General features: G+C 44.0%; 1 long non-coding RNA gene across 2 annotated transcripts in view; it reads left to right on the top strand.

Moving 5' to 3' along the window:
• The first annotated feature begins 7,342 nt into the window (after window positions 1-7,342).
• The window catches only part of LOC140631005 (uncharacterized), a 140,677-nt gene continuing 123,580 nt past the window's right edge, over window positions 7,343-24,439 (top strand). Inside the window, exons 1-2 of one of the 2 annotated variants that reach the window (XR_012028658.1) lie at window positions 7,343-7,524; window positions 9,504-9,763. This is a non-coding gene — a long non-coding RNA (uncharacterized lncRNA). Of the gene's footprint in view, window positions 7,525-9,503; window positions 9,764-24,144; window positions 24,274-24,439 lie in introns of those variants that run through there. The other variant, XR_012028659.1, reaches the window with a different exon arrangement.

Genomic DNA, 24,439 nt, shown 5'->3' with positions numbered 1-24,439 from the left:
GAGGACACGTAATAGTGTATCTTTGTAGTAAGGATTAGTAATGCTCTGTGAAGCTTTTGTTTCAGAGTATGTGTGTGTGTGTGTGCGTGTGTGTGTGTGCGTGTGTGTGTGTGTACTGGTCATGTGTGTTGGGTTGACTTGTAAAATGTATTTCTTTTTTTTTTAATTTAATTTTTTTTTTTTTTTTTTTTTTGTAAAATGTATTTCTTAATCTGGCTTGTGGTCAAAGACATCTAAAGCGACAGCCCTACCGGGACTGCAGATTCAGTGGGGCCGGGGAACACCTCTGTTTCATCTACTCTGATCCACCAGTCCTGGCACAGTGTTTGCACAAAGGGACTTTAAATTTTTTTTTTTAATTTATGAATCAATTCTCCGTGACCTAAGCTACCTGCAACCTTAATTAGAAGCCCCGTGGATGGTTTGGGTGGGCTGTTCTGCAGTCACATTGCTCTTGATGAATAGAGGCCAGCTTCAACTGCCAGTGCAGGGACCACCCTCCCCTTCCGAGCCGGGCTAAGTGCACCGCGCCCTGCCCAGCATCTCAGCAGTCCTCTGGGCCTGGGCATGGAAGCCTGGAAGAGCTCTTTTTTTTAATCAAGGCCCTCTTGGCTTCTTTCTTAAAATCCATTACCGTCCTTACGCATAGGGACAGTAAGATACTATTCTGCACTAAATTTACTACCAGGAGTCAGAAAAACGTGAATCCAAATCCCATCTTCTTACTGGTTACACGACTGTAGGCGAGATGACTCTCTGAGCCTAAATTTCTTCCTCTGTGAAACAGAGGTGATACTCTGTTCCTTTCAGAGTTGATGTAAGGATTAGAGAGAATATTTATTATTCACCTCTGGCAATGTAGGCATTCAATAAATCATGGCTATTTATTATCATCATTATTATTATTATCCTATTGACTTTTGCAAGTACTTGAAATCCATCTACTAGTAACTGCTTTGTGTTAAGGATCATTTTCTATAAAGTGTTCTAGTTTCCCTGGGAGGGGTAAAGATCTGAAGTCATTACCGATATCTTCAGTATCTTTTTTTAAAAAAGATTTTATTTATTTATTCATGAGACAGACGGAGAGAGGCAGAGACACAGGCAGAGGGAGAAGCAGGCTCCATGCAGGGAGCCTGATGTGGGACTCGATCCCAGGACCCCAGGATCATGCCTTGGGCCAAAGGCAGGTGCCAAACTACCGAGCCACACCAGGGTCCCCAGATAAATAAAATCTTAAGGAAAAAAAATTTCAGGTGACCCCTATAGATGGTTAAAGCCCAGGCATGTGGCTCCCTTCTGAGCGCAGGTCCCTGTGTGCCCAGAGCGGCCGCGGCCACACTGGGAGGCCGGCCCTGCCTGTAGCTCCACTGCCACGAGCCACTGTCACCCGCTGGGCGTCCCCTTCCCTGGGCCTCCTCCAGACCTTCCGCCGTCATCCCAGGCACCCTTGGGTCTCCGGCCAGGATCCTCGAGGCCGCGGCCACCCCTCCCTCTGCCTGATTCTCCCTAAGGCGTCGCTGGGTGGGGGGCAGTCTTCCTCCACCTGTGCGGCCTCGGGTGGGTGCGGCTGGGACCCGATGCCAGAAGAAAGGGGGGTGCCCTCCCTCCCAGTGCGTCTGCAGCTCCCGCTCCCAGTCCTTGTCAAGAGGTCTCTGAGTGAAAAACGACTATTTGTGTACGTTATTGATCATCCTCCCGGGAAAATGACTGTAACCTTTCTGTCCCGGCAGCCCCAGCACCCCTGCCCCCCGCCTCGGCTGGGAGCGAGCTGGAGGCTTTGGGCGCGGCCGGGCTGGGGCAGTGTTCATCGTGGTCCCCGGCTGCCCCTGTCCCCCTGGGGCAATGTTGGCCGTGGCCCGCGGCTGCCCCTGTCCCCCTGGAAAGGCGGGAGCGCTGGACAGGGAACCGAGCAGGCTGGGTGACAAGAGGCAGCACCTGGAAGCCTCACTCGGGGCTCAGGCCACTGTTGGAAGAAAGCACGGTTGGAAGGCTGTGGAAACAGGGTCAAAGCTTGGGATCCGGGGGCACCTGGTGGCTCAGCAGTTGAGCACCTGCCTTCAGCTCAGGGCATGATTCTGGGATCCTGGGATCCTGGGATCCTGGGATCGAGTTCCACATTGGGATCCCTGCAGGGAGCCTGCTTCTCTCTCTGCCTGTGTCTCTGCCTCTCTCCCTGTGTCTCTCATGAATAAATAAATAAAATCTTCCTTTTTTTTTTTTCTTAAAAGCTTGGGATCTGGAGTTCCTGAACCCGAGTTCAAGTCCTGTCTCAGACACTTTCAGACTGGATGACACAGAGACTCTGTTCTTATCTGCAGAATGTGTATAGAAATAATTCCTGTTTCGTCGTACTGTTGATGGGAGGAGCAAATGAGCTAATGTGCAAAGAAGGTTCTTCTCAAGGAGCTGTAAAAATATTTGCCAGCCTTGTGGGAGGTGATGCAGAAAAAAGAACATAATTCATGATGGTAATACTGGTTTTGGGTGTTCCAGCATTACGGGTGCTATGCTATGCTTAAGTACAAAAGTGGTGGCATTTTTTTGTTGGTGCAAAATACTGTTATTTTTATAATAGTAAAATAATAGGATCTAACTATTATAATTCATATAATCCTATACTATTATGTACTAGTATAATGTTTGTATAATATAAATAAATTTTAAAGCACGTTATTATATTCTAATAAATACTGAATGCTATTATTTCAGAAGCTGTAAAAAATGTAAAATCTGAATTATTCACATCCTGAGGCATCTTGGGAGGGATTTCTGGCATTAGTACTTCAAATCAAGGAGGTGTTATGTAGAAAGCATTTTGACTGTATTCTTCTTCCATTTAAAACTTTTCAGAGTATCTCTTTTCATTTTTTATCCCTTTTCCCCAGTATTACTAGTAAAGTCAGTTATTATTATGTTTCTTAATGATTTAGATTTTCTCCAGAGCCAGTTTGCCTCTCCAGGGGCTGCCAGGGGGTCCTGAGAGAGTTGTCTTAGAATTGGGGTGGGACAGGGATACCTGGGTGGCTCAGTGGTTGAGCGTCTGCCTTTGGCTCAGGTCGTGATCCTGGGATCCTGGGATCGAATCCTGCATTGGGGTCCCTGCCAGGAGGAGCCTGCTTCTCCCTATGCCTGTGTCTCTGCTTCTGTCTCTCATGAATAAATAAATTCTTAAAAATGAAAAAAAAAGAATTGGGGTGGGATAGATGACCTTAGGAACAGTGGGAGGAGGAGGTGTGCAGGAGGGATGAGGGAAGAGGACCGAAGAGGCCCCCTCCTTTCCTCTCAAAGCTGACCACCTCCCATCCTCCACGCTCTGAGTGGCGTTTTCTCTGCCCGCCTTCCCTTTCATCTACCAGGTTCCAACGTCACTTCAGGGACAAGGACAAAGGACCTGCAGTGCTGGAACTGGCCATCTTTCTGTTGGAACATCTGAAGATAAACTTTGGAAGAATTTCCTTTCAATCTGTCATTGTTATAACCGCCCAGTATTCAATAGGAGGAGGATTCCGTGTGCTTTTTTTCCCTTTGATCTTGCCATCACTGTGGATAAAGTATGGAAACTTGGTGTCAGACAACCGTGCCATATTTGTCAGCTTGGCAAATCACATCACCTTCCCGAGCCTCAGGCTCCTTATCTTTAAAATGGGAGTTAAACAGAGTCACTGCTGGAAGCAAATGGGATCATCCTGACTTTTTTTTTTTTTTTTATGATTCTATTTATTTATCCATGAGAGACACACAGAGAGGCAGAGGCACAGGCAGAGGGAGAAGCAGGCTCCATGCAGTGAGCCTGATGCGGGACTCGATCCCAGGACCCTGGGATCACGCTCTGGGCTGAGGGCAGATGCTCAACCGCTGAGCCACCCAGGAGCCCCAAGAGCCTGAGGTGTTTTGCGTGGCTCTTGGCACATGTCGGAGCTCATGTTGGGGTCTCCTTCTTAGCTCCGATTAGATCTCCCTGTTCTACCCTAGCCCCAAGAACCATCTAATTAGATGAATCCCAACACTCTCACCCCTTCCATCCCTGACAATGTTTAATCACTTGGTCTAACATCTCAATTACACAATGTTTGTGGCAACGGCGGTGGTGGTGAATTGAATTCTCTGATTAACTGAGTGTTCCTGAGAAAACCCCCCTTTTGTCCTCACCTGTGCAGTCACACATCTTGGTAAAATAGAGTATAATCTATTTTCCTGCCTTCGCAAGTAGGGCTAGAGACAAAATAGGCTATCTGTCTTTTTGATGACTCAGTGCCCCTCTCAAAACACTGCACGGTCCTGAATAGAAAGGGCAGAGGACACTGAGCTGAGCACACCCTGGTCCGGAAGATGAATTCCAGAATAACACCTACACCCACTTTGTGATCTCACGAGTTGCCTCTCTCTAGAGAAGATTGAGAATCAAAAGGTATAGGAGTGTGTGGTCTGGGTGAGGAGGGGGGAAAGGCGTGTGCAAGCTAAATACACCAATTAAGGATTTCCAGTGCACGGTGGTTGGTTGTGGTCACTTGAGAATTCCCTGTAGTTTGGAGGCCCTTGAGCTGTCTGTCCACCGCAGCCCAGGTCCCACAGCCAGACCAGCCTCTGGGAAGGCTGGTGCAACTCGCCCTCTGATTTGCAGTGGACAGCCAGAGCAGAGACGGCTGTGGCTTCTAGAAAATTCCTCTGATGCACACATTCCAACAAGCAGACACTTGCTTGGCATGATTAGCCGACATCTGTATTTGTACTGTTTCCTGTACCTTGTTGTCTCATTCCTTCCCCCAGGATGGTCCCCATTTCATAGGAGAAGAAGGAGTCATTCAGAGAAGCGAGGGGACTTGACTGGGGTGAACCAGCTGCAGCCAGGCTGTTTGTCAAATGTGCAGACTCCAAAGCAGTTGAGTCTTCCAGGCTCTCTCTCGTTTCCATTGCAAATGTTACTCTATTTAAATATGTTTGGATCATCCACAGTGCAGTTATAATAACTTTTTTTAAAAAAAGATTTTATTCGTGCACATGAGTGTTAGGGAGGGGTCAGAGGGAGAAGCAGGCTCCCCGCTAAGCTGGGAGCCTGATGTGGGGCTCAATCTCACCACCCTGAGATCATAGCCTGGGCCAAAGGCAGATGCTTCACCAACTGAGCCACCCAGGTGCCCCTAGAATAACTTTTTAAATGTGCTGAGTTTTTTTTTTTTTTAAGATTTTATTTATTTATTCATGAGAGACACACAGAGAGAGGGAGAGACACAGGCAGAGGGAGAAGCAGGCTCCATGCAGGGAGCCCAACGTGGGACTCGATCCCGGGTCTCCAGGATCACGCCCTGGGCAGAAGGCAGCGCTAAACCACTGAGCCACTGGGGCTGCCCAAATGCACAGTTTTATCCTAACATCTAAAGGATATCAACCAGACAAATGACAAATGTGCGTGCGTGCACGTGCGTGTTGGGACGGAGGTGGGAAGATGCAGGCAGTTCCCAGAGTGTGGCTCTGCCTCACCTGAAGAGAGAACTGCAGAAGAGAGGGACTCTGGCCACCATCCTGTGCCACATTATCCCATTTGATCCCCATGACCTACCTGAAAACTCAGATATTATCTTCCCCATTTTACAGATGACAAAACTGAGGCTCAGAGAGATTAAACAATTTCCCTAAGCTCATGGAGCTGGGAAGCCATAAGACCAGCCCAAGCTTCCTGTCTCTCAAGCCTGCTGCCTTCCAGCTCATTGGATACCTTGGTGTTAGTTTTCCGAGGCCTCCGTAGACATGCAGAAGCCCACAGAGGCCCAGGCATGCTGGCTGTACAGCTGAGGATGCTTCTTTGTGACACTCTGCGTATAGGAGGAACAACGAAACCAGCAGCAGCCAAGCAGGGCAACCACATCCCAGCTCCAACCTCAGAAGCAGCGACCTCGCACAGGCTCGGGGGCCGTGGCTGAGTTCTGCGGCATTTCCTGAGCCACGAGGCAAGGCTGCCACTCCTGAGGTTACTCCGTGTCCCAGCAGTGACACGGAGGGAACTGGTCATGGACTCCGAAGCCCGTGCCCTTACCAGTGTCTCTACAGGCAGTGGGCTGGCTCCCTGTGGTTCGAGGCCAGGGCGGATGGCCTCCCAACGGGCCATCCGGAGCCTTTCGGCAGCAGACTCCGCCGGGCCCCATAGCACCGAGTACTGACTGTGCCAACGTGCTATTTCCAGTTCCACATGTGCCTGCGGTGCACCAGTGAGTTGCTGCCCTCTGCCTTTTCTTTACACGTGTTACACCCACAACCACCCTGGATGTGCTACGACGAGGTCCATTTTGTAGATGGAAAAACCAAGGCTCTTGGAAGGTAGCTTCTCAATGGGCGCCTGGCTAGTGAGTGGTGGGTGCAGAATTTGAACTCAGGTCTTCAGTTTTGATTGGTTATGTCTGAATCACCTGGGAGCTTAAAGTCCCTATTCCTGGGGCCACCTTGGAGTTGTGTTTTAGAGGTCTGGGAGGGGGGCTCCTGAGTCTGCAGTTTCAAGTTCCACATCTCCACCCCACATGGAAGAGCAGATACCCCGTAAGTACCCATGTTCCTTCAGCTGTCTCCAGCCACCTGCGATGCCTTCTAGCTAGCTGGCAGCCCCTCCTTCCTCCCAGACCCCTGGCCAAATCCCCAAGGTAAAGGTTAATTTCTAATTTCGGCCTCTGTTCCTTGCCTCTGTGCCGCGCTGTACCGGTTTCTCCTCTTGGAATGGCATCTGTGATAGTTTTGTGTGTCGGATTGGCTAGGTACACTACCCAGTTATTTAATCAAACACTAATCTGTGTTGGTGCTGCTGTGAAGGTGTTCTATAGCCGTAGTTAGCATCTATAATCAGTTGGCTTTACGTAAAGGAGATCATCCTCCGAAATGTGGGTGGGCCTTGTCCAATCAGTTGAAGGCATTAAAAGCAAATATTGAGATCCTCCCGTCCCCCCATAAAATTCTGCCTTAAGACTACAGCATTAACTACTGCCTGCATTTGCAGCCTGCCCTGTGGATTTCAGACTTGCCAGCCCTCTCAAGTGCAAGAACCAGTGACTTAAATCTCTTAATACATGTAGTGACTTAAATCTCTTAATATATGTAAGCGCGCACGTACGTGCATGGGAACATGAGTGCGATCTCCCTGTTTTTATTTCTCTGGAGGGCCCTGACTGACACAGCATCCCTTCTTACCTCTTAACTAATTGTCCTCCTCTTTCTCTCGCTCCACTCCCACTTCCTTCTTCTTACCTCCTCCTAACCTACTCTCCCTTCTTTCCTCCCTTCCCTCCTCCTCCCGCCCTCCCTTCTATGAGCCAACAATGCCTGTCACACGTCAGACCCCAAGCTGAGCGAAGATCATGCCACCAATGAATAAGATGTCTTTCCTGTCCTCCAGGAGCCCACAGTCCACCAGTTATGCATAAAATCAGTAGGGGACTTGTAGCTTATAAATCACATTTGCTTACATTCTCTCCTTTAGATCCGGATGTAACCCTTTGAGTTAAAAAGTAGAGCCGTGATTCTCCTACTGGACCCAAGAAGGTGCGGTGGCATCTCGTGATCTGCCCTATGGATGGGGTCGGAGGGGACCTAGTGTGGCTGCCTGGTCCCATGGCCCATCCTTCCCTCCTTCCCCCTTCCCCTGCTCTGCTCCCCACCCCGTCCCTGGCTGGAATTCATCACTTCTTCTCCCTTAGTTTTTGTTTATGTTTTCCTTTTGACACATTATATCATATCTTGCATTTCAGTTATTTGTTTACATAGATGTTTCCTCTCTGTGTTGTAAGTTTCTCAGGGGCAAAATACAATGCTTTACTCAATCCACACTTTTTTTTTTCCCCAGCACTTACGATGATATGGACATATTTTTCCTTTGCAGTGATTCAGGGTGCTGACGCCACTCAGTCCGCTGGTTGTGAATCCTGGTTTCCTCTCTGTGTGTGACCTTGGGCAAGCTACTTAACCTTGCCGTGCCTTATGTCCCTCATCTGTGAAATGGGGATCGTGATAGCACCTACCCCTTAGGGTGACTGGGAGTGACAAGTGATTTCGTGTACACCAAGTGCTTAGAAGGACGCAGGCACTCAAAAATATTAGCTATTGATAATTATTATTCGCAGCATCTCAGCAAAGCGTAAATATTTGCTTAGGAAATGTCTGAATGAATAAATGCAAGATTTGTATAAGCTTGGAACCGTCCCATGTGAGGTCTGCTAAAAGGCTGATGCGCTCCAATTAGTAGTGAAGCAGAAATGCATTTCGGCTGACTTGGGTTCTAATCCCACTTCTGCTGCTAACTGGACATTCGCATTCGAGCAAGTCCTCTGACCTCTTTAAACCTCTTGTTCCTAATTTGCAAATGGCAAATAAAATACATTGCAGTAGATGGCAATCATGCCCTCAGCCCGCACGTTGGCCTGCCTTCGGTGTCAGGTCCACGCAAGGACCCCTGCCCGCAGGTGTGATCCAAAGCCCCAGCCCGGATCACCGTGACCCAGCTCTGAAGGGCCAGTGCTCAGGGCTCTGGACTTGTGCCTTTGGTTATTAGCACTGAGGATCCTGACACCAGATTTCAGAGCCAGCGTTTGCTGAGTAGTCTATTGTGATCCGCTCAAAATAGCCTTCTGCCGCGGAGCAGGGTATCAGGCCTTCTCCTAATACCCAGTAACTTCGTACTCAAAACATCAGCCAGCTATTGTGTGACTCCAGTGACAGCAGGTTCTTGCTACAAATCCTGAAAGCTGTCTCTTGGATACCCTTAACGTATTCATAACATTGGTATTTATGTATTTATCTCTGAAAACCATAACCTTGGAAAAAGCATTTAGGGGAAAGAAGGCTGTAGTGATTAAAGAAAGCTCTGTTCATTTGAACAACATTAAATACAACTGGCATAATGACAACTGTGAGATCTGATAGAGTATAGAGAAGGCTGCAAATAAAGGGCTTGTATTTTTCCCTGATGTAACATAATGGTCACATTTTTCTTTCACAATGGTTTTGCCGAGATAAAGAACAAATTATACTGATTTGATTGCTACTTAGAAATACTTAAAATTGAAAAAGACAGCAGGTGGGCCTGGTTGGAAAGGATGGTTATTTTAGCATAACAGATGCATGCATAAAACATCGCCCAGCCAATTTTTTAATCATAAGACCCCCCAAATTTTTTTCTCTACTCCTTTTCCTCGGGATGTGAGCAAGTGGGAGAAATAAGTAGGCGCTGCTTGAGGGCACCCTCTGGGCTCAAAGAACCACCAGCTCCAGAGAAAGCTCTGGGAGGAAGGAGTTCCGGCATGAAGTGAGCCCAAGCTCTGGCGGATTACGGGTGAGGATGGGGAGCTGGACCCGCAGGGGACCAGAACCGGGGTCAGGGCACAAGCGCACGGGGCTTTGGTCACAGGACACTATGCTCTGCCCTTTTAAACTTTGGTCTTCCCGTTGCTGAGAAAAGGATGTGTCCGGCTTCCCATTCAGCCTTTCATTCATTCTGGGGCCTCTTTTTTCTTGGATTTCTCCAGTCCTCAGTGTCACAAGGATGGCAGAAGCCAGGGACGGTGCCAAATCCTCCTTTTCGACTTCCAGTTTCTCTGCTTCCAAGAGACGTGAATTGGCAATTGTAAAATGAAGATGTGCTCGTTCCCCACTCCAGATGATGCCCCGCGGACCTGTAGCCTTGCTCCCCACTCCTGGTCTACACCCCATCTTCTGGGTTGGAAGGCGCGGGAGCCCCGGACTCGCACATCTATTTGTTAGAAATGAAAGAACGACTTTATTCCAGGTGAGTGAGTCCTGGAGTTGGGACTATAGGAAATAGCAGGTTTTCAAGCGGCTGGTGGACTGCAGAGTTTCAGAGCTTAGTTTTGTCTTGCTTAACACAAAGCCTCTGATCCTTGCTCCGGTTTGCTTTGCTGTCAACCCAGACAGACTCGCAGTTTTGGAGGACAAGGTAAGCTGGAGCATTTCTGGCAGGAACCAGGCAAAAACCCTCAAATGCCCCCATTCTCCTGGCCTGTTGCTTTGTTCTTGGTGGTTTCCCAATGTTGGAAATTCATCTGATTTGTTCCTTTCTCTGAGCATCTAGCCTCACTCAGCTTCCACAAAGTGCTCACACAGGCCCAATCCTCTAGTTTCTTCTTTAGGCTTGAAGTTCATACTGTAGAATAGTTTTACATTTACAGAAAAATTGGAAGATCGTACAGAGGGTTCTATATAGCTCATCTCAATTCTCCCGATTGCCAATATCTTACATTAGTACGGTACATTTGTCGTAATTAACAAACCAGTATTGGTACCTACTTGTTAACTAAAGCTTTTATTTTATTCAGATCTCCTTATTTTTCACCAATGTCCTTTCACCGTCTAGGATTCCACTCAGGGTACCACATTATATTTGGTCCTTGTGTCTACTTAGGCTGCTCTTGGCTGTAACAGTTTCTTAGACTTTTTTTTTTTTCTTAATTTAAAGATTATTTATTTATTTTAGAGAGAGAGAAATGCAGAGGGTGGGGAGGGGCAGAGGGAGAGGAAGGGAGGGAGTCTTAGGCAGACACCTGGCTGAGTATGGGGCCTTATGTGGGGCTTGATCTCTCCACCTTGAGATCATGAATTGAGATGAAACCAAGAGTCAAATGCTTATTAAGTGATGTGTCACCCAGGTGCCCTTCTTAGCATTGATTGATTGATTTGTTTATTTATTTTGAGAGAGAGAGAGAGTACATGCTGGGGGAGGGAGGGGCAGAGGGAAAGGGAGACCTAAGCAGACTCCCTGTCAATTGTGGAGCCCAACATGGGGCTTGATCTCATGACCCTGAGATCACAACCTGAGCCAAACCTGACACTTGGACTCCCAACTAACTGTGCCACCCAGGCACCCCCTAGACTTTTTTTTTTTAAGATTTTATTTATTTATTCATGAGAGACACACAGAGAGAGGCAGAGACAAAGGCAGAAGGAGAAGCAGGCTCCCTGTGGGGAGCCTGATGCGGGACTTGATCCCAGGACACTGCGATCATGCCCTGAGCCAAAGGTAGATGCTCAACTAGTGAGCCACCCAGGTGTTCCACTCCTAGACTTTTAAAGTTTTTTGGTGCCCTTGACAGTTTTGAGGGGGACGGGCTGCGTATTTTGTAGAATGTGCCTCAATTAGGATTTGGTTGATGTTTTCCTCAGGGTTAGGCTGGGGCTATAAAGAGTTTGGGAAGGAAGACTACAAAGGGTAAATGTGCTGTCTTCATGTCATGCAAAGGGTACATACTATCACATACGTGGTGTATCACTGTTGGTGTTGACCTTATCACTCCGCAGAGAGTGTGTCTCTTGGGTTAATCCACTGTGAAGTTACACTTTTTCCATACTGCCCTGTCTGAGGGGAAGTCACTGTGCAGGCTGCACTCAAGGCAACTCTTCATTGAGGGCAGAGGACCTACATAAATTATTTGGAATTCTTTTGCCAACCTGTCTCTTATTTCCCATTCATTTATTTACATCAACATTTATATCACTACATTATTTTATCACTTCATTATAACAAAATGCTCCATGATTTAGCCTGTTGCTCAAAGTTTTCCATTTTTGGCCAATGGGAGCTCTTTTAGGTTGGCTCCTATGTCCCTTGGACCTGCTCAACCATCTATTTTTTGAGCACTTCCTTACTTACTGGTACTACAAGATGATCCAGGCTCAACTTAGGTAGTTTCTGCCCCAAACCTAGAATCAGCCATCTCTCTGAGGCGCCTTAATTTCTTTTTATTGGAGAATGGTGTTACAAATCAAGATCTGGGTGCTAGGTGTTCCTTAGACCTTTTAAAAACTCTGCTTTCAAGGTTGTCTTACACAAATCTCTATTTAGGTATTTACAGTAGAACCTCTCCAGCCTTTTCCAGGGGTCTGTCATCAGCTGCCTTATAATCTAGTCTCTTCCAAAGTCCCTGTATAAACTAAACACATGTCATATAACCCTGATCTGCAGCTAATGAAGTAGTAAGGTATACAACCACAGTGAACCTAATTTTGAGGATGTGCAGAAGTCCTCACAGGCTGCTCTGACTCTCCAACTCTGTATCACTTCAATGAACACCAAAACTCTCCATCCTGAAAAGATACACACAGGGGGAGCCTGGGTGGCTTGGTGGGTTAAGAGTCCAACTCTTGATTTCAGCTCAGGGATCTCAGGGCTGTAAGATTCAACCTTGAGTTGGGCTCTGCAATCAGTGAGGAATCTGCTTATCTCCTTCCTTCCCCACTCTACCCCTCTCTCTCTAAAATAAATAAATCAAAACCTTAAAATAAGGAAGATACCAATAGGCTCCAAGTAGATAAGAAGAAAATGTCTGGATGTGAGGGTTGTCCTGTGCAAAACAGGCCACCTAAGGAAGAGAAAAGAATCTCTTGATTTGGGAAGGCCAAAGACTGACCCCTGTAGTCTGAGTGAGGGGCAACAGTGCTGTAATAAGATAGGACCCATCTGCTATCACTTGGGGAAATTCATGCCTTCACTCTTCATGCCTCTTCTGTTTCATCTTCTCTGACACTGATCATGCTCATATATGTGGTTAGAAGACAAAGCTTCTAGCACAATCTTATACTATCAAAGGAGGAAGGACCCTCATGGGTTCTCTGGGCCAATGTCACATTCTGTTTGGGGCTCCTTTGCCATTTCCCATATCTGGTGGTTGCCCTGCCTCAGTTTGGAATCCTCTGATACCAGGGAAAGCATGACCTGCCCGGGACATCCTTTACACTTTGGACAGCCATAACCACTAGAAAAATTATAATCCTCCCCCATATTCTTCTTGGTAGCCTTCTCTTATGGATACTATTTCCCTTTCTCCCTCTGCAGCCACTCAGAATAAGTTAACTCCATCTTCAATCTCCAGCCCTTTGTATATTTGAAAGTAGTTTTCTTTTCTTTTTCTTTTTAAAATAAAATTCCATATCATAAATGTTTTCCTGTATCTTTAAATCTTTTTTGAAAACATGATCTTTAAAGGCTTCATAATATTCTCGTGTAGTTACACACTATAATTTATTTAACCATTTTCTTATTGTTGATATTGAGATGGTTTCCAATTTTTAGTTATTGCATATAAGATGTGGTGAACATTACATAAATCTTTGTGTTTCAATTATTTCCTCAGGGTAGATTATTAAAAGTGGTATCACTGAGTCAAAGGGCAACTCTAACATTGTATTTTATTAGAGAGTAGAGTAGTCTTACTATTATATGAAGAGATCTGAGTATCACACTGTGGTGTGAATCTAGTACTCTGAGATGACATTTGAGTGGTTTGTGGAAAATGGGGATCCTTGATTGAAACTGAAATACAGCATAGAGTAGATCACTCTGTCTTTGAAGAAGAAGCTTTAGCGGCCAAAGTGTGAGTTGTCCTGTGTTCACATGAAGGTGAGTGGCTGATGTTTAGAGCAAAAATGTAAAGTCCCATTTTGGAAGGCAGCAAATAAGCCTGCAGGTGAGACCCCTGGCAAGTGAGAAGTGGCATATGCAGATGGAGTAATGCCAGAAGCAAGTCTGTGTGAAGGCATCCACATTTTTAAGACCAAAGTCAAGCTGTCCACAGTGATACATGGAGCAGCTGTCCAATGGCCCGATGGAAATATTGAAAAAGTCAGAGATTTCGCACATTCAGATAGAAGGATGGCTGAAGAGTTAAAATTAGATATAGGGACAGATTCATTCTGGAACCGAATCTGAAGAGCAGTAAAGTTTTTATACAACTTTTGCTATGCATTTTCAGTGATGAAGAGAAACAATGAAGTCTTGGCATTTATTCCATTTTTTTTTGAAGTAGATGAATAATATAATTTGAAATAAAATATTAACTTGGGATTGGTGTGTGGTATGGAAAAGGAGCATAGACATTAGCACCAGAGGGAGCTAGGATTAACCCTGGTCTCTTACACATGAGGGGTGGGGGGAGGCAGAAGGTAGCCTTGAAAAAGTTAATTAACCCCTTGAGCCTCGGTTTCCTGCTCTACATAATGAAGATTATGGTTCTTACTTCATGGGCCTGCTGGGAGGGTTACATGAGACTAAATGCAAAAAGTAGTTTATTTTATTTTATTTTTTTTTCCAAAAAGTAGTTTAGTACCTTGTCCATTCATTTATTTATTTAATCATTTATTTACATCAGTAAGGACTCATGGATTTTATTTTATATTTTCGTTATAAAAATGCTACACTACTTATTTCGTTGCTCAGATTTTTCCAGCTTTGGTCAATAAGAACTCTTTTAGTTTGGCTCCTGTGTCCATTCTTGAAATTTTTTTTTTGAGCACTTCCTTACCTTGTGGTACAATTAGATGCTCCAGGTTCTACTTCTATATTTCCTGCAAGGAACTCTAGAATCAGTCATTTCTCCAAGGAGCCTTGATTTTTCTTAAAATTGGAGAATGGTATTACAAAATTAAAATCTGGGCACCAGGTAGTAGGTGCCTAGTTATTGCTCACTGTTGCCATTTCTGCTGTGAGCTGGAAGCTAAGAGCCCAAGCATGCCATGGAGAATTTCAATATCTCTCAGATGATGGAAAGTATGATCCAAGACCAAAAGTAAAGACAATGTTGATTTATTTCATTGACATCAATAACATTATTCGCACTGAATTCATTCCAGAAGGTCAAACACTCAGCCAGGCTTGTAATGTAGAAATTCTGTAGCACTGGAGAGAGTTTGAGCTACACAGAAAGAGTGAAATGTGACCCACGCTTAGGCAAGTCTCTCAGGTAGAAGAAGGGGAGAACTAGTATTTCTTCAGTGCCAGTGAGGTGGCTGATTTTGGACTAAACCCTTTCCATATGTCATCTTAGAACAATGAGGCGAGATGGATATTTGTGTCTTTATAGACACACTAACTGGTGGAATCATTACCTGAATTCAAAGCCTGGGCTTGCCAACCAATCATGCCAACTCTACGAGCAGACTTGGGTGGCCTTGTGTGATTAGACTTTTTCTGAATCTCAGGGTTTTTATTGCTAGAAATGGCAACAGTTACCAAAAAAAGTGGTTATTCCTGACAAAAATATGTTATTGCCCACCTTGGTCAGCCACTTTATTCTCTGTGATTGTCTCTCAAAGACTTCCAACTGCAAATCTCAAACCCATGCTCCAAGAATGGAGATTCGACTCCATGACAGGCACGTATGTAACCTCAAGCTCCCAGGTCACAGCAGTACAGAGGGGAAGGGCATAAGGAGCCAGAAAAAATTGCTGATCTCTCCCCTCAGCCCTCACAGCTCCTCACATGCTTCCCTTCTGTTCTTACCCCCACTGTTACCGGGTTGTGGTATTCCCCCTAGGGGCCATTTAAGGATTCTTGAAAAGGTAAAGGGGCCCATTTCCCTACCCGCCAGCCTCTTGGCATCTGCAGGTGCTGTTACACTGTAGCTTTTGATCAAGTGGTCCTACTTTGTCTTATTTTGGGGGTCTGGTGCCTCTCCCCAAAGGAATGTTATTTTTTCTGTTTCCTCTTCTGTTCCCTGGATAGTCTTCAACTCCAGCAGTAGAGTATCACTTCTTCTCCAGCTCCCCACCCCACTCTTGAACCAGGATTAATGGCTCAAGGGCAACTATGATATTCCTTTTGTAAAACTTTCAGAATCAGTGCACAGAACCTTTAAGAATGAGAACAAAGGAACAGGGTGGTCAGAGAGCCATCAGCTGGACCATCTCCTTCTACAGCATGTGGTCTGAACTCCATGCTGCCCGTGGGACCCACCTTTCACTCTTTGAGGATTCCTTGCCATCAGACCTACTTGTAGGTTTTTTTTTTTTTTTTTAGGAAGAATTCATTTATTGACAAAACTTTAATGTCATTTCATACCAATAATTTTATTTACATAGCAAGAACATACAGGTTTCCACTGTAAATGTCAGAGATCATCTCAACAGAGAGCTTCACTCAGTTTGAGAGTCAGTAAAGGAAGGTTCTCTAACTTCCCATACCCTTCTTGCCTCTGCTTTTCTTGTACAAGGTGTGTAGTGCCAGCGAGTACATTACCGTAGCCTATTTTTAAAAGTAACCTTTTCAATTTGAAATAGGTTTGATATGGTGGAGAATGGGTGCTGTTTTTTCCCCGTTACAGATTCAGAAGGCAGAGATGGTAGTCCTCTGATAGCATCTGAAGTAAATCATGGATGGCTGTACTGATGAATGATGGCAAAGTGACTCTAAAGTGTGTGCTAACAAACATTTAGTGTGGATTATATCAAGATGGTATTATTAACAGATTTAGAACAGTATCGTATCATATAAGATACGGTACTCACCCCTTGGTCTTTGCTCTGTGACTTGTTCCCCTCTGACCACAAATATGTGTAGGCCTCTTTCTAGTCTACCTTCATCTAGTCCTGATCTGAAAAATTATTGCCCCAAACTACCTCTACCTGCACCTAGGTTCACTCTGTTCTCTACTGCTCTCGGAGCCAGTGCTTGTTAATAGGTTTTTCATGTGGCTCCTCCTTTCATATTTTATGGCACTCCTTTCCTGGGCTTGGCACCACGTCCCTCTAGAACAGTGCTGGGAGATAGTACAAATGTCACTGTTAAGGGTAACAATGGATCGTCCCTTCTTCTTTAATGATCTAGCAGTGTCTGTGGACTAAACTGTTTCTCTTCACTGGGACAAGTCAATGGAGGCCACTTCCCAAGAGATTAAGGTTCAGGGAGGCCTGGGTGGCTCAATGGTTGAATGTCTGCCTTCAGCCCAGGTCATGATCCTGGGGTCCTGGGATCGAGTCCCACATCAGGCTCCCTGCATGGAGCCTGCTTCTCCCTTTGCCTCTGTCTCTGCCTCTCTCTCTCAATTTCTCATGAGTAAGTAAATAAAATCTTAAAAAAAAAAAAAGATTAAGTTTCAATCTTTGTCTGCCTTCTTGACAGCTCCAAAAGTCTCATACTTCTAAAGAGATTTATGGAAGCCTTATGGAAAGAAAACCCCTAGTGGATGCCTGAATTCCTCTGGAAACAGCAGGAATCCCCTTTCTGGAGCTGTTATTTATTTATTTTTTATTTTAAAAGATTTTATTTATTTTATTCATGAGAGACAGAGAGATACACAGAGAGGCAGAGACACAGGCAGCGGGAGAAGCAGGCTCCATGCAGGGATCCCAACGTGGGACTCGATCCCAGGTCTCCAGGATCACATCTGGGTGAAGCCGGTGCTAAACCACTGAGCCACCCAGGCTGTCCTGGAACTGTTTTTTATTAAAATCACTTACAGTCAATTCCAGGAGAGATGTTCCAAAAAACGCTGGAGCAATGGTAGTCCTGTTGGATGGGAGTGAGAACACAGAAGGTGGAGTTAGCCAGCCCAAGTTCTGATGGGCAGACACCAGCTCCTCACTTTCCAACTGAACAACCTTGTGTGAGTCATCAAAACTCCCAAGCTTTTGCTTCTCCATTTGTAAAATGAGGATGAAAAGAAAGGCTTTCTGACGGGTTTGGTTTGGAGATCAAATAAAATAATAAATGTGAAAGTGTACTGTGAAATGTCAGGCACTTTTTAATGTTAACTATTAATAGTAAGATGTATTACCATTAGCCTATGATTCCACAGGATGCTTTAGCAGCAGAGAACAGAAACCTGGAGAAGTTTGGTCCAAGATGGTGGCGGAGGAAGACCTTAAATAAACCTCTTGCAGGACAGAGCAAATCTACATTGAATAGCTTCTGCACAAGAAAAGATAGACCACACAGAGACCAGCAGGGGAGTCGGAGTCTTCAGGAAGGGAAACCCACTCTGAGCTGTGAACAACAAGGAAAGGGATAACCCTGGGCGCAGGAAAAAAAAAAAAAGAAAGAAAGAAAACAATGGTTTAAAAGAACAAGTAGAATATAAAGGAACTAGCCAGTTTGCCAAATAGTAGCAAGACAGTAGCTGGAACTCTCTCCAGTTTGGCAAGGCTGGCAAGAGCCACAGTTTATACCCCTCCACAGGGAAGGTGAGCTCTGAGCTATAGGTCATTCTAGCTCTGAGTGCCCTGGGGCACAGAAAAAAGCCTTGGTTTCAAAGGGCAACAAGAATACAAAGGATTCAGCCCTAAACTCTGCCAAATGGTGGGAGAGCTAGATCACACCCACCATGGCTCAGCGCACAGCCAGCTTGAGGGCACACACCAGGACACTCCCAGTCAGCACTCACCATAGCTCCAGCTCTCTCACCAAGGTGACACATGTGCAAAGTACCCAGAACACTCCAGTCCTATACCACTTTGGGTCCAGCTGATTCACCAGGGTACCCCTTGCACTGAGCACCCTTGGGCCTCCTGGCTTGTACCCACTTCAGCTACAGCTGTTCTGCCCGAGTGCCTCTTGCATGGAAAGACCTCAGACTCCCTGGCTCATGCATGCCCTGCTAAGCTCCAGCCACCCTGCCAGGGTATTTCTGCATGGAGTACCCTAGGACCCTGGCCAAGAGAGAATAGCATAATATATTCAAGGTACTGAAAGGATAAAAAACCTAGAACCAAGAATACTCTATCTAGTAAGGTTAAAATTCAGAATTAAGGGACAAATAAAGAGGTTCCCAGGCAAATAAAAGTTCATCATCATGAAACCAGCCTAATAAATGTTAAAGGGACTTCTTTAAGTGTAAAGTAAAAGGCCATAATTAGAAGTAAGAAAATTATGAGTAAAAAGATGTAAAATATGGCAACATATACATAAAATGTGGAGATGAGAGTAAGAAAGAAGTTCTTTTAGTACGTGTTGAACTTAAGTAACCATCAACTTCATACAGATTGTGGTATGCCTAGGATGTTTCATACGAGCCTCACAATTACCACTAACACAAAACCTATAATAGATACAAAAGAAGAAAAGAAGCCAAATATAATGCTAAAGACAGTCATCAGGAGAGCAAGAAAAAAGGAACAGAAAATTACAAAACAACCAGAAAACAGTTAACAAAATGCCAATAAGTACATACCTATCAATACTTACTTTAAATGTAAATGGTCTAAATGCTCCAATCAAAAGGCATAGGATGGTGGAATGGGAAAAAAAAACAAACAAACAAATTCTATCTCTATGCTGCCTATAAGAGACTCATTCAGACCTGCAGACACTCAGACTGAAAGTGAATGGATAGAAAGTGATATTCCAAGTAAATGGAAGTTAATGTATAGAAAGAGATTTTCCAAGCAAATGAAGAAAAAAATGGGATAGCAGTATTATGTTAGACAAAATGGACTGAAAACAAAGACTATAGTAAGAGACATTACAGAATGATAAAGGGATCAATCCAACAAGAGGGAAAAACAATCATAAATATCTATGCACCCAACACTGGAGCACCTAAATACATAAAACAAATATTAACAAATGTAAAGAGAGAAATAGTAGGGGATTTGAACCATTGATATTAATGGAAGATCATCCAGACAGAGAATCAATAAAGAATACAATATCTTTGAACAACATATTAGACCAGAAAGACTTAACAGATATATACAGAACATTCTAACCCAAAACAACCAAAACCACATTCTTTTCAAGTGTATATGGAATATTCTCTAAGATAGACCACATGTTAGGCCACAAAACAAATCTAAATAAATTTAAGAAGATTGAAATAATATCATGCATCTTTTCTGACCACAATGGTATGAAACTAGAAAGCACTTAGAAAAAAAAAAACTGAAAGAAAAGAAAAACAATTAAAAAAAAAACAATCCACAAACATGTGGATGCTAAATAACATGTTACTAAATAACCAATGAGTCAATGAAGCAAACGGAGAGGAAGTTAAAAGAAAAAAAAAAAACTGTAGATACAAATGAAAGTGAAAACACAGCGGTACAAAACCTCTAGGACCCAATGAAAGCATTCTATTTGAGAAATTTATAGCAATATAGACCAATATAGATCTATAGAGCAATATAGACCTATAGCAATATAGAAACAGGAAAAGTCTCAAACATTCTAACCTTAAAGCTAAAGGAATGGAAAAAGAACAAAGCCCAAAATTAGTAAAAGGAAGTAACTAATAAAGATCAGAGTAGAAATTTAAAAAAAAGTAAAAACAAAAATAGAACAGATCAATGAAACCAAGAGCTGATGCTTTGAAAAGGTAAACAAAATTGATAAACTTTTAGCTTGATTCATCAAGAAGAAAAGGGAGAGGATCCAAATAAATAAAATCAGAAATTGACACTATAGAAATACAAGGGATTATAAGAGAATACTATGAAAAATTATATGCCGGCAAATTGGACAAGTTAAACACACGATCTTTCAAAACCGAATCAAGAATAAATAGAAAATCTGAACAGACCAATTTCTATAAAGAAAATTGAATCAGTAATAATGATAATAAAAAAACTGCCTACAAACTAAAGTCCAAGACCAGATGGAGTCACAGGTGAATTCTACCAAACATTTAAAAAACAGTTAATAACTATTCCTCTCAAACTATTCCAAAAAAAACAGAAGAGGAAGGGGAGCTTCCAAATACATTCTGTGAGGCCAGCTTTACCCTGATACCAAAACCGGACAGAGACTTCAAAGAAGAAAAAACTACAGGCCAATATCTCTGATGAACATAGATGTAAAAATCCTCAACAAAATATTAACAAACCGCATTTAATAATACATTAAAAGGATCATTCACCAAGATCAAGTGGGATTTATTCTGCGTATGCAAGGATGATTCAATATTCACAAATCAATCAATGTAATACACCACATTAAGAGGAGAAGGGATAAAAACCATACGATTATTTCAATAGATGGAGAAAAAGCATTTGACAAAATTTAACAGCAGTTCATGATAAAAAACTTTCAACAAAGTGATTTAGAAGGGACATACCTTAACATAATAAAGAGTACATTTGGAAAAACCCACAGCTAACATCATACTCAATGGTAAAAACCTGAGGGCTTTGCCTTTAAGATCAAAACCAAGACAAGAATGCCTGCTGTTGCCACTTTTTTTCAACACAGTACTGGAAGTCCTAGCCACAGCAATCAGACAAGAAAAAGAAAAGTCATCCAAAGTGGTAAAGAGTAAAACTGTCATTATTTACAGATGATATAATATTACCCATAGAAAACACTAAAGACTCCACCAAAAAACTATTGGAAGTAATAAACGCGTTCAGTAATGTTGCACGATACAAAATTAGTGTGCAGAAATAGGTTGCATTTCTATACACAAATAATGAAGTAGGAGAAAGGAAAATTAGGAAAACAATTCCATTTACAATTGTATCAAAAAGGATAAAATACCTCAGAATAAACTTAAGGAGGTAAAAGATCTGTACTTTGAAAACTGTAAAACACTATGGAATTAATTGAAGATGACACAAACAAAAGGTAGCCAATGCTCATGGAGTGGAAAAAGTAATACTGTTAAAATGTCCATATTACAATTTGCAATCTACAAATTCAGTGCAATCCCTATCAGAATACCAACATTTTTCATAGAACTAGAATAAATAATCCTAAAATTTGTGTGGAACCGCAAAAAGACTCAGAATAGCCAAAAGAATCTTGAGAATAAGAACAGAGCTGGAGGTATCATAATCCCAGATTTCAAGATGTACTACAAGGCTGTAGTAATCAAAACAGTATGGTACATGCACAAAAATAGATACGTAGATCAATAGAACAGGATAGTGTAGAAGCAAACCCACAACTATATGATAAACTAGTCTATGACAAAAGAGGCAAGTATACACAATGGAGACAATTTCTTCAACAAATGGTGTTGGGAAAACTGGACAGCTATATTCAGAAGGATGAAACTGGACCACTTTCTCACATCATCCAAAAAAAAAAAAAAAATGAAGTGGATCAAAGACCTACATGTGACACCCGAAACTATATAACTCCTAGAAGAAAACGTAGGCAGTTATCTCTTTGACACAAGCCTTAACATTTTTCTGGATATTTCTCCTCAGGTAAGGGAAACAAAAGCAAAACGTAAACTATTGAGACCACACCAAAATAAAATGTTTTGCACAGCCATAGGAAGCCATCAATAAACGACAAGGCAATCTGCTGAACGGAGGAGGGTATTTGCAAATGATGTATCCAATAGAGGTTAATATCTAAAATATATAAAGAACTATACAACCCAACACTCCAAAAAATCCAATTAAAAAATGGCCCGAAGACCCGAATAGACATTTTTCCAACAAAGACATACAGATGGCCAATAGACACATGAAAAGATGCTCATCATCCCTTACCATCAGGGAAATGCAAATCAAAACTACAATGAGATATCACCTCACACCTGTCACAATGGCTAAAATCAAAACCACAAGAAGCAGCAAGCATTGGCGAGAACGTGGATAAAAAGGAATCTTGACACTGTTGGTGGGAGAGGGAAAGGAAGCTTTTCCCCAGACCTTCAGCACCTTCCTCTTACATCTCATTCTATAGGAGTTGATTCATTCACCCATTCCTCAAACAATCAGAGGCAGGGGTCCTCCAACCAATCAGGCTCTGGAGTTTGCCAGAGGGATGGTATGGATCATGCTGAGGCTCGAGCAGGAAGAAAGTGGGTGATGGATGCTGCGTAGCATCAGCCACAGACTGCCTTATTGTGATTATTGTTAAACTGCTCCGAAGGTGGGGGCTATTTCTGGGTGGCCGCATATGTCCCCGGTGCCTCTCACAGTATCTGGCACAGCGTAGGTGCTCCATAAGTGTTCATCGAGTGAAATAAGTGACAGACAACGTGAGATTTGATGAAACACCACCATTTACAAGAAAATGCCAGATGCACCTCACTTTGTAACAGACAACTCTTGCTGGGGTGCCAGGGCTATATTTCTCACTTGTTCTCCTACTCCCAGCACCAAATACAATGTCCTCCACATAATAAGTGCTCCATAAAAATGTGCTAGGTGAGAGGATGGCACATGTTCTATGGAAGAAATTATTTAATAGTAGCAGATACGCTGTGCTGCTTCTGTTCCAAGTGTTGGGCTAAGTAAGCACTGAATATGTGTTGATTCCTGTAATTCTCACAGTCCTGTGACTTGGTACTCTAATGATCTCTATTTTACATCTGGGGAAACTGAGGCATGGAAGATTTACTAACTTGCTCTGGGCTATGTAGGAGGCTAGTGGGTGGGACTGGGATTTGAACCGGCTCAGCTGGCTCAGGGTACGTGCTCTTAACACAGTGCCCAGCAAAGCTGCTTCTCCAGAGAGCTCTGTCCTAGCAGTGTTTTGGCCACCGAGGAGGGGCCGCTGAACAACCTGCCTGCTGTTCCCCTGGCTGCCCTGCCCCTGTCCCTGGTGTCTGGCTGTTGGAACTGCCAGTAGACCACCTTTGCGGGGCTTCTCTCGTGGGGGATGACAAGGCCATGGTAGGGGAAGGAGAGGACACAGGGGGTCAGACCCTTGTAATGACCCTTCTTCTGATCGCAGCTGCGGGTCACTCCACCTTCCTCCCCTGGAGAGCCCCAATCTGCAGGAGCACAGTGGCTTTGCTGCAGAAGCCTGCCATACATCATTGTTTATCAGTGAGTGCCCACTTCTGGCCCTCCCTCCTGTTTGTCAGCAAGGGGGACTATTTATGGGGCTGCCACTCTGCATAGATAGGAGGGAATCAGGCTGCATTAGTGGTGTTTCTACTGTCGGCTGGCCCGGCTGGGCTGACTCGTTTGTTCATTTGCAGGGCCTGGTGCAGCGTAGAGATAAGTCTCTCTCAGGAAGAGCCCGCCTCTGCACTGGCTGCTTGGCTTCCCTCAGACGACTGTGGGGGAACTGACCCCCTTATGAGCTCATGGCTCCATGCCCCTGACCTGGTCGCAATGTTAAAAAGGGTATTGATGAAATATCAGCAAACATTTATTGATCATGTATTATATGCTAGACACTATTGTGCTATTCTAAGCACTTTCAAGTATTAAATGGTTTATTCTTTAAAACAAGAGCCTCCTGTCATCGCCATCATGCAGATGTGGAAATTGAGGCACATTTGGTTTCTTGGTAAGCAGCCTGGTTGGGTTCCAAGCCCACACATCTGGTCCTAGGGGCTGCACACGCAGCCACCCTCACAGAACTGCTGGTGCTGCCCAAGCCTTTGCTGTGTGCCAGGCCCCATTTTTAGGCTTTATATATTCTCTCTTGTTTATTCTTCCCAGCGGCCCTCAAAGATAGAGATTATTAGGATCCAAGGAAACCAAAGTTGAGAGAGATTAACTAACTTGCCCAAGGTCACACAGCAGCAAGCTGAGCTGGATTCCAACCCAGGCAGCTTGCGTGGGTCCTTCACCACCTTGTTCTAAGCCTCTCATCCTCTTTTGCAAAAAGTAAGAATGGTTTGTCAGCAGAAACCAGTCATTCTAGCTTGTTTCTTGTATGAACTTCCCCTGTGCCTTCCAGGTCTTTCCTTCGGGGAGCTTTTCCTTAGGTCCAACATGTGGGCCTGAGGAAGGAATGAAGGAATCCTCATACTGCTTAAGGATAGAGAGGACT

Source organism: Canis lupus, chromosome 3, assembly GCF_048164855.1.
Source record: "Canis lupus baileyi chromosome 3, mCanLup2.hap1, whole genome shotgun sequence".
In the NCBI taxonomy this organism is placed as follows: domain Eukaryota; kingdom Metazoa; phylum Chordata; class Mammalia; order Carnivora; family Canidae; genus Canis; species Canis lupus.
The sequence above is the reverse complement of the archived record's forward strand: the minus strand, read 5'-3'. Positions and strand labels throughout refer to the sequence as shown.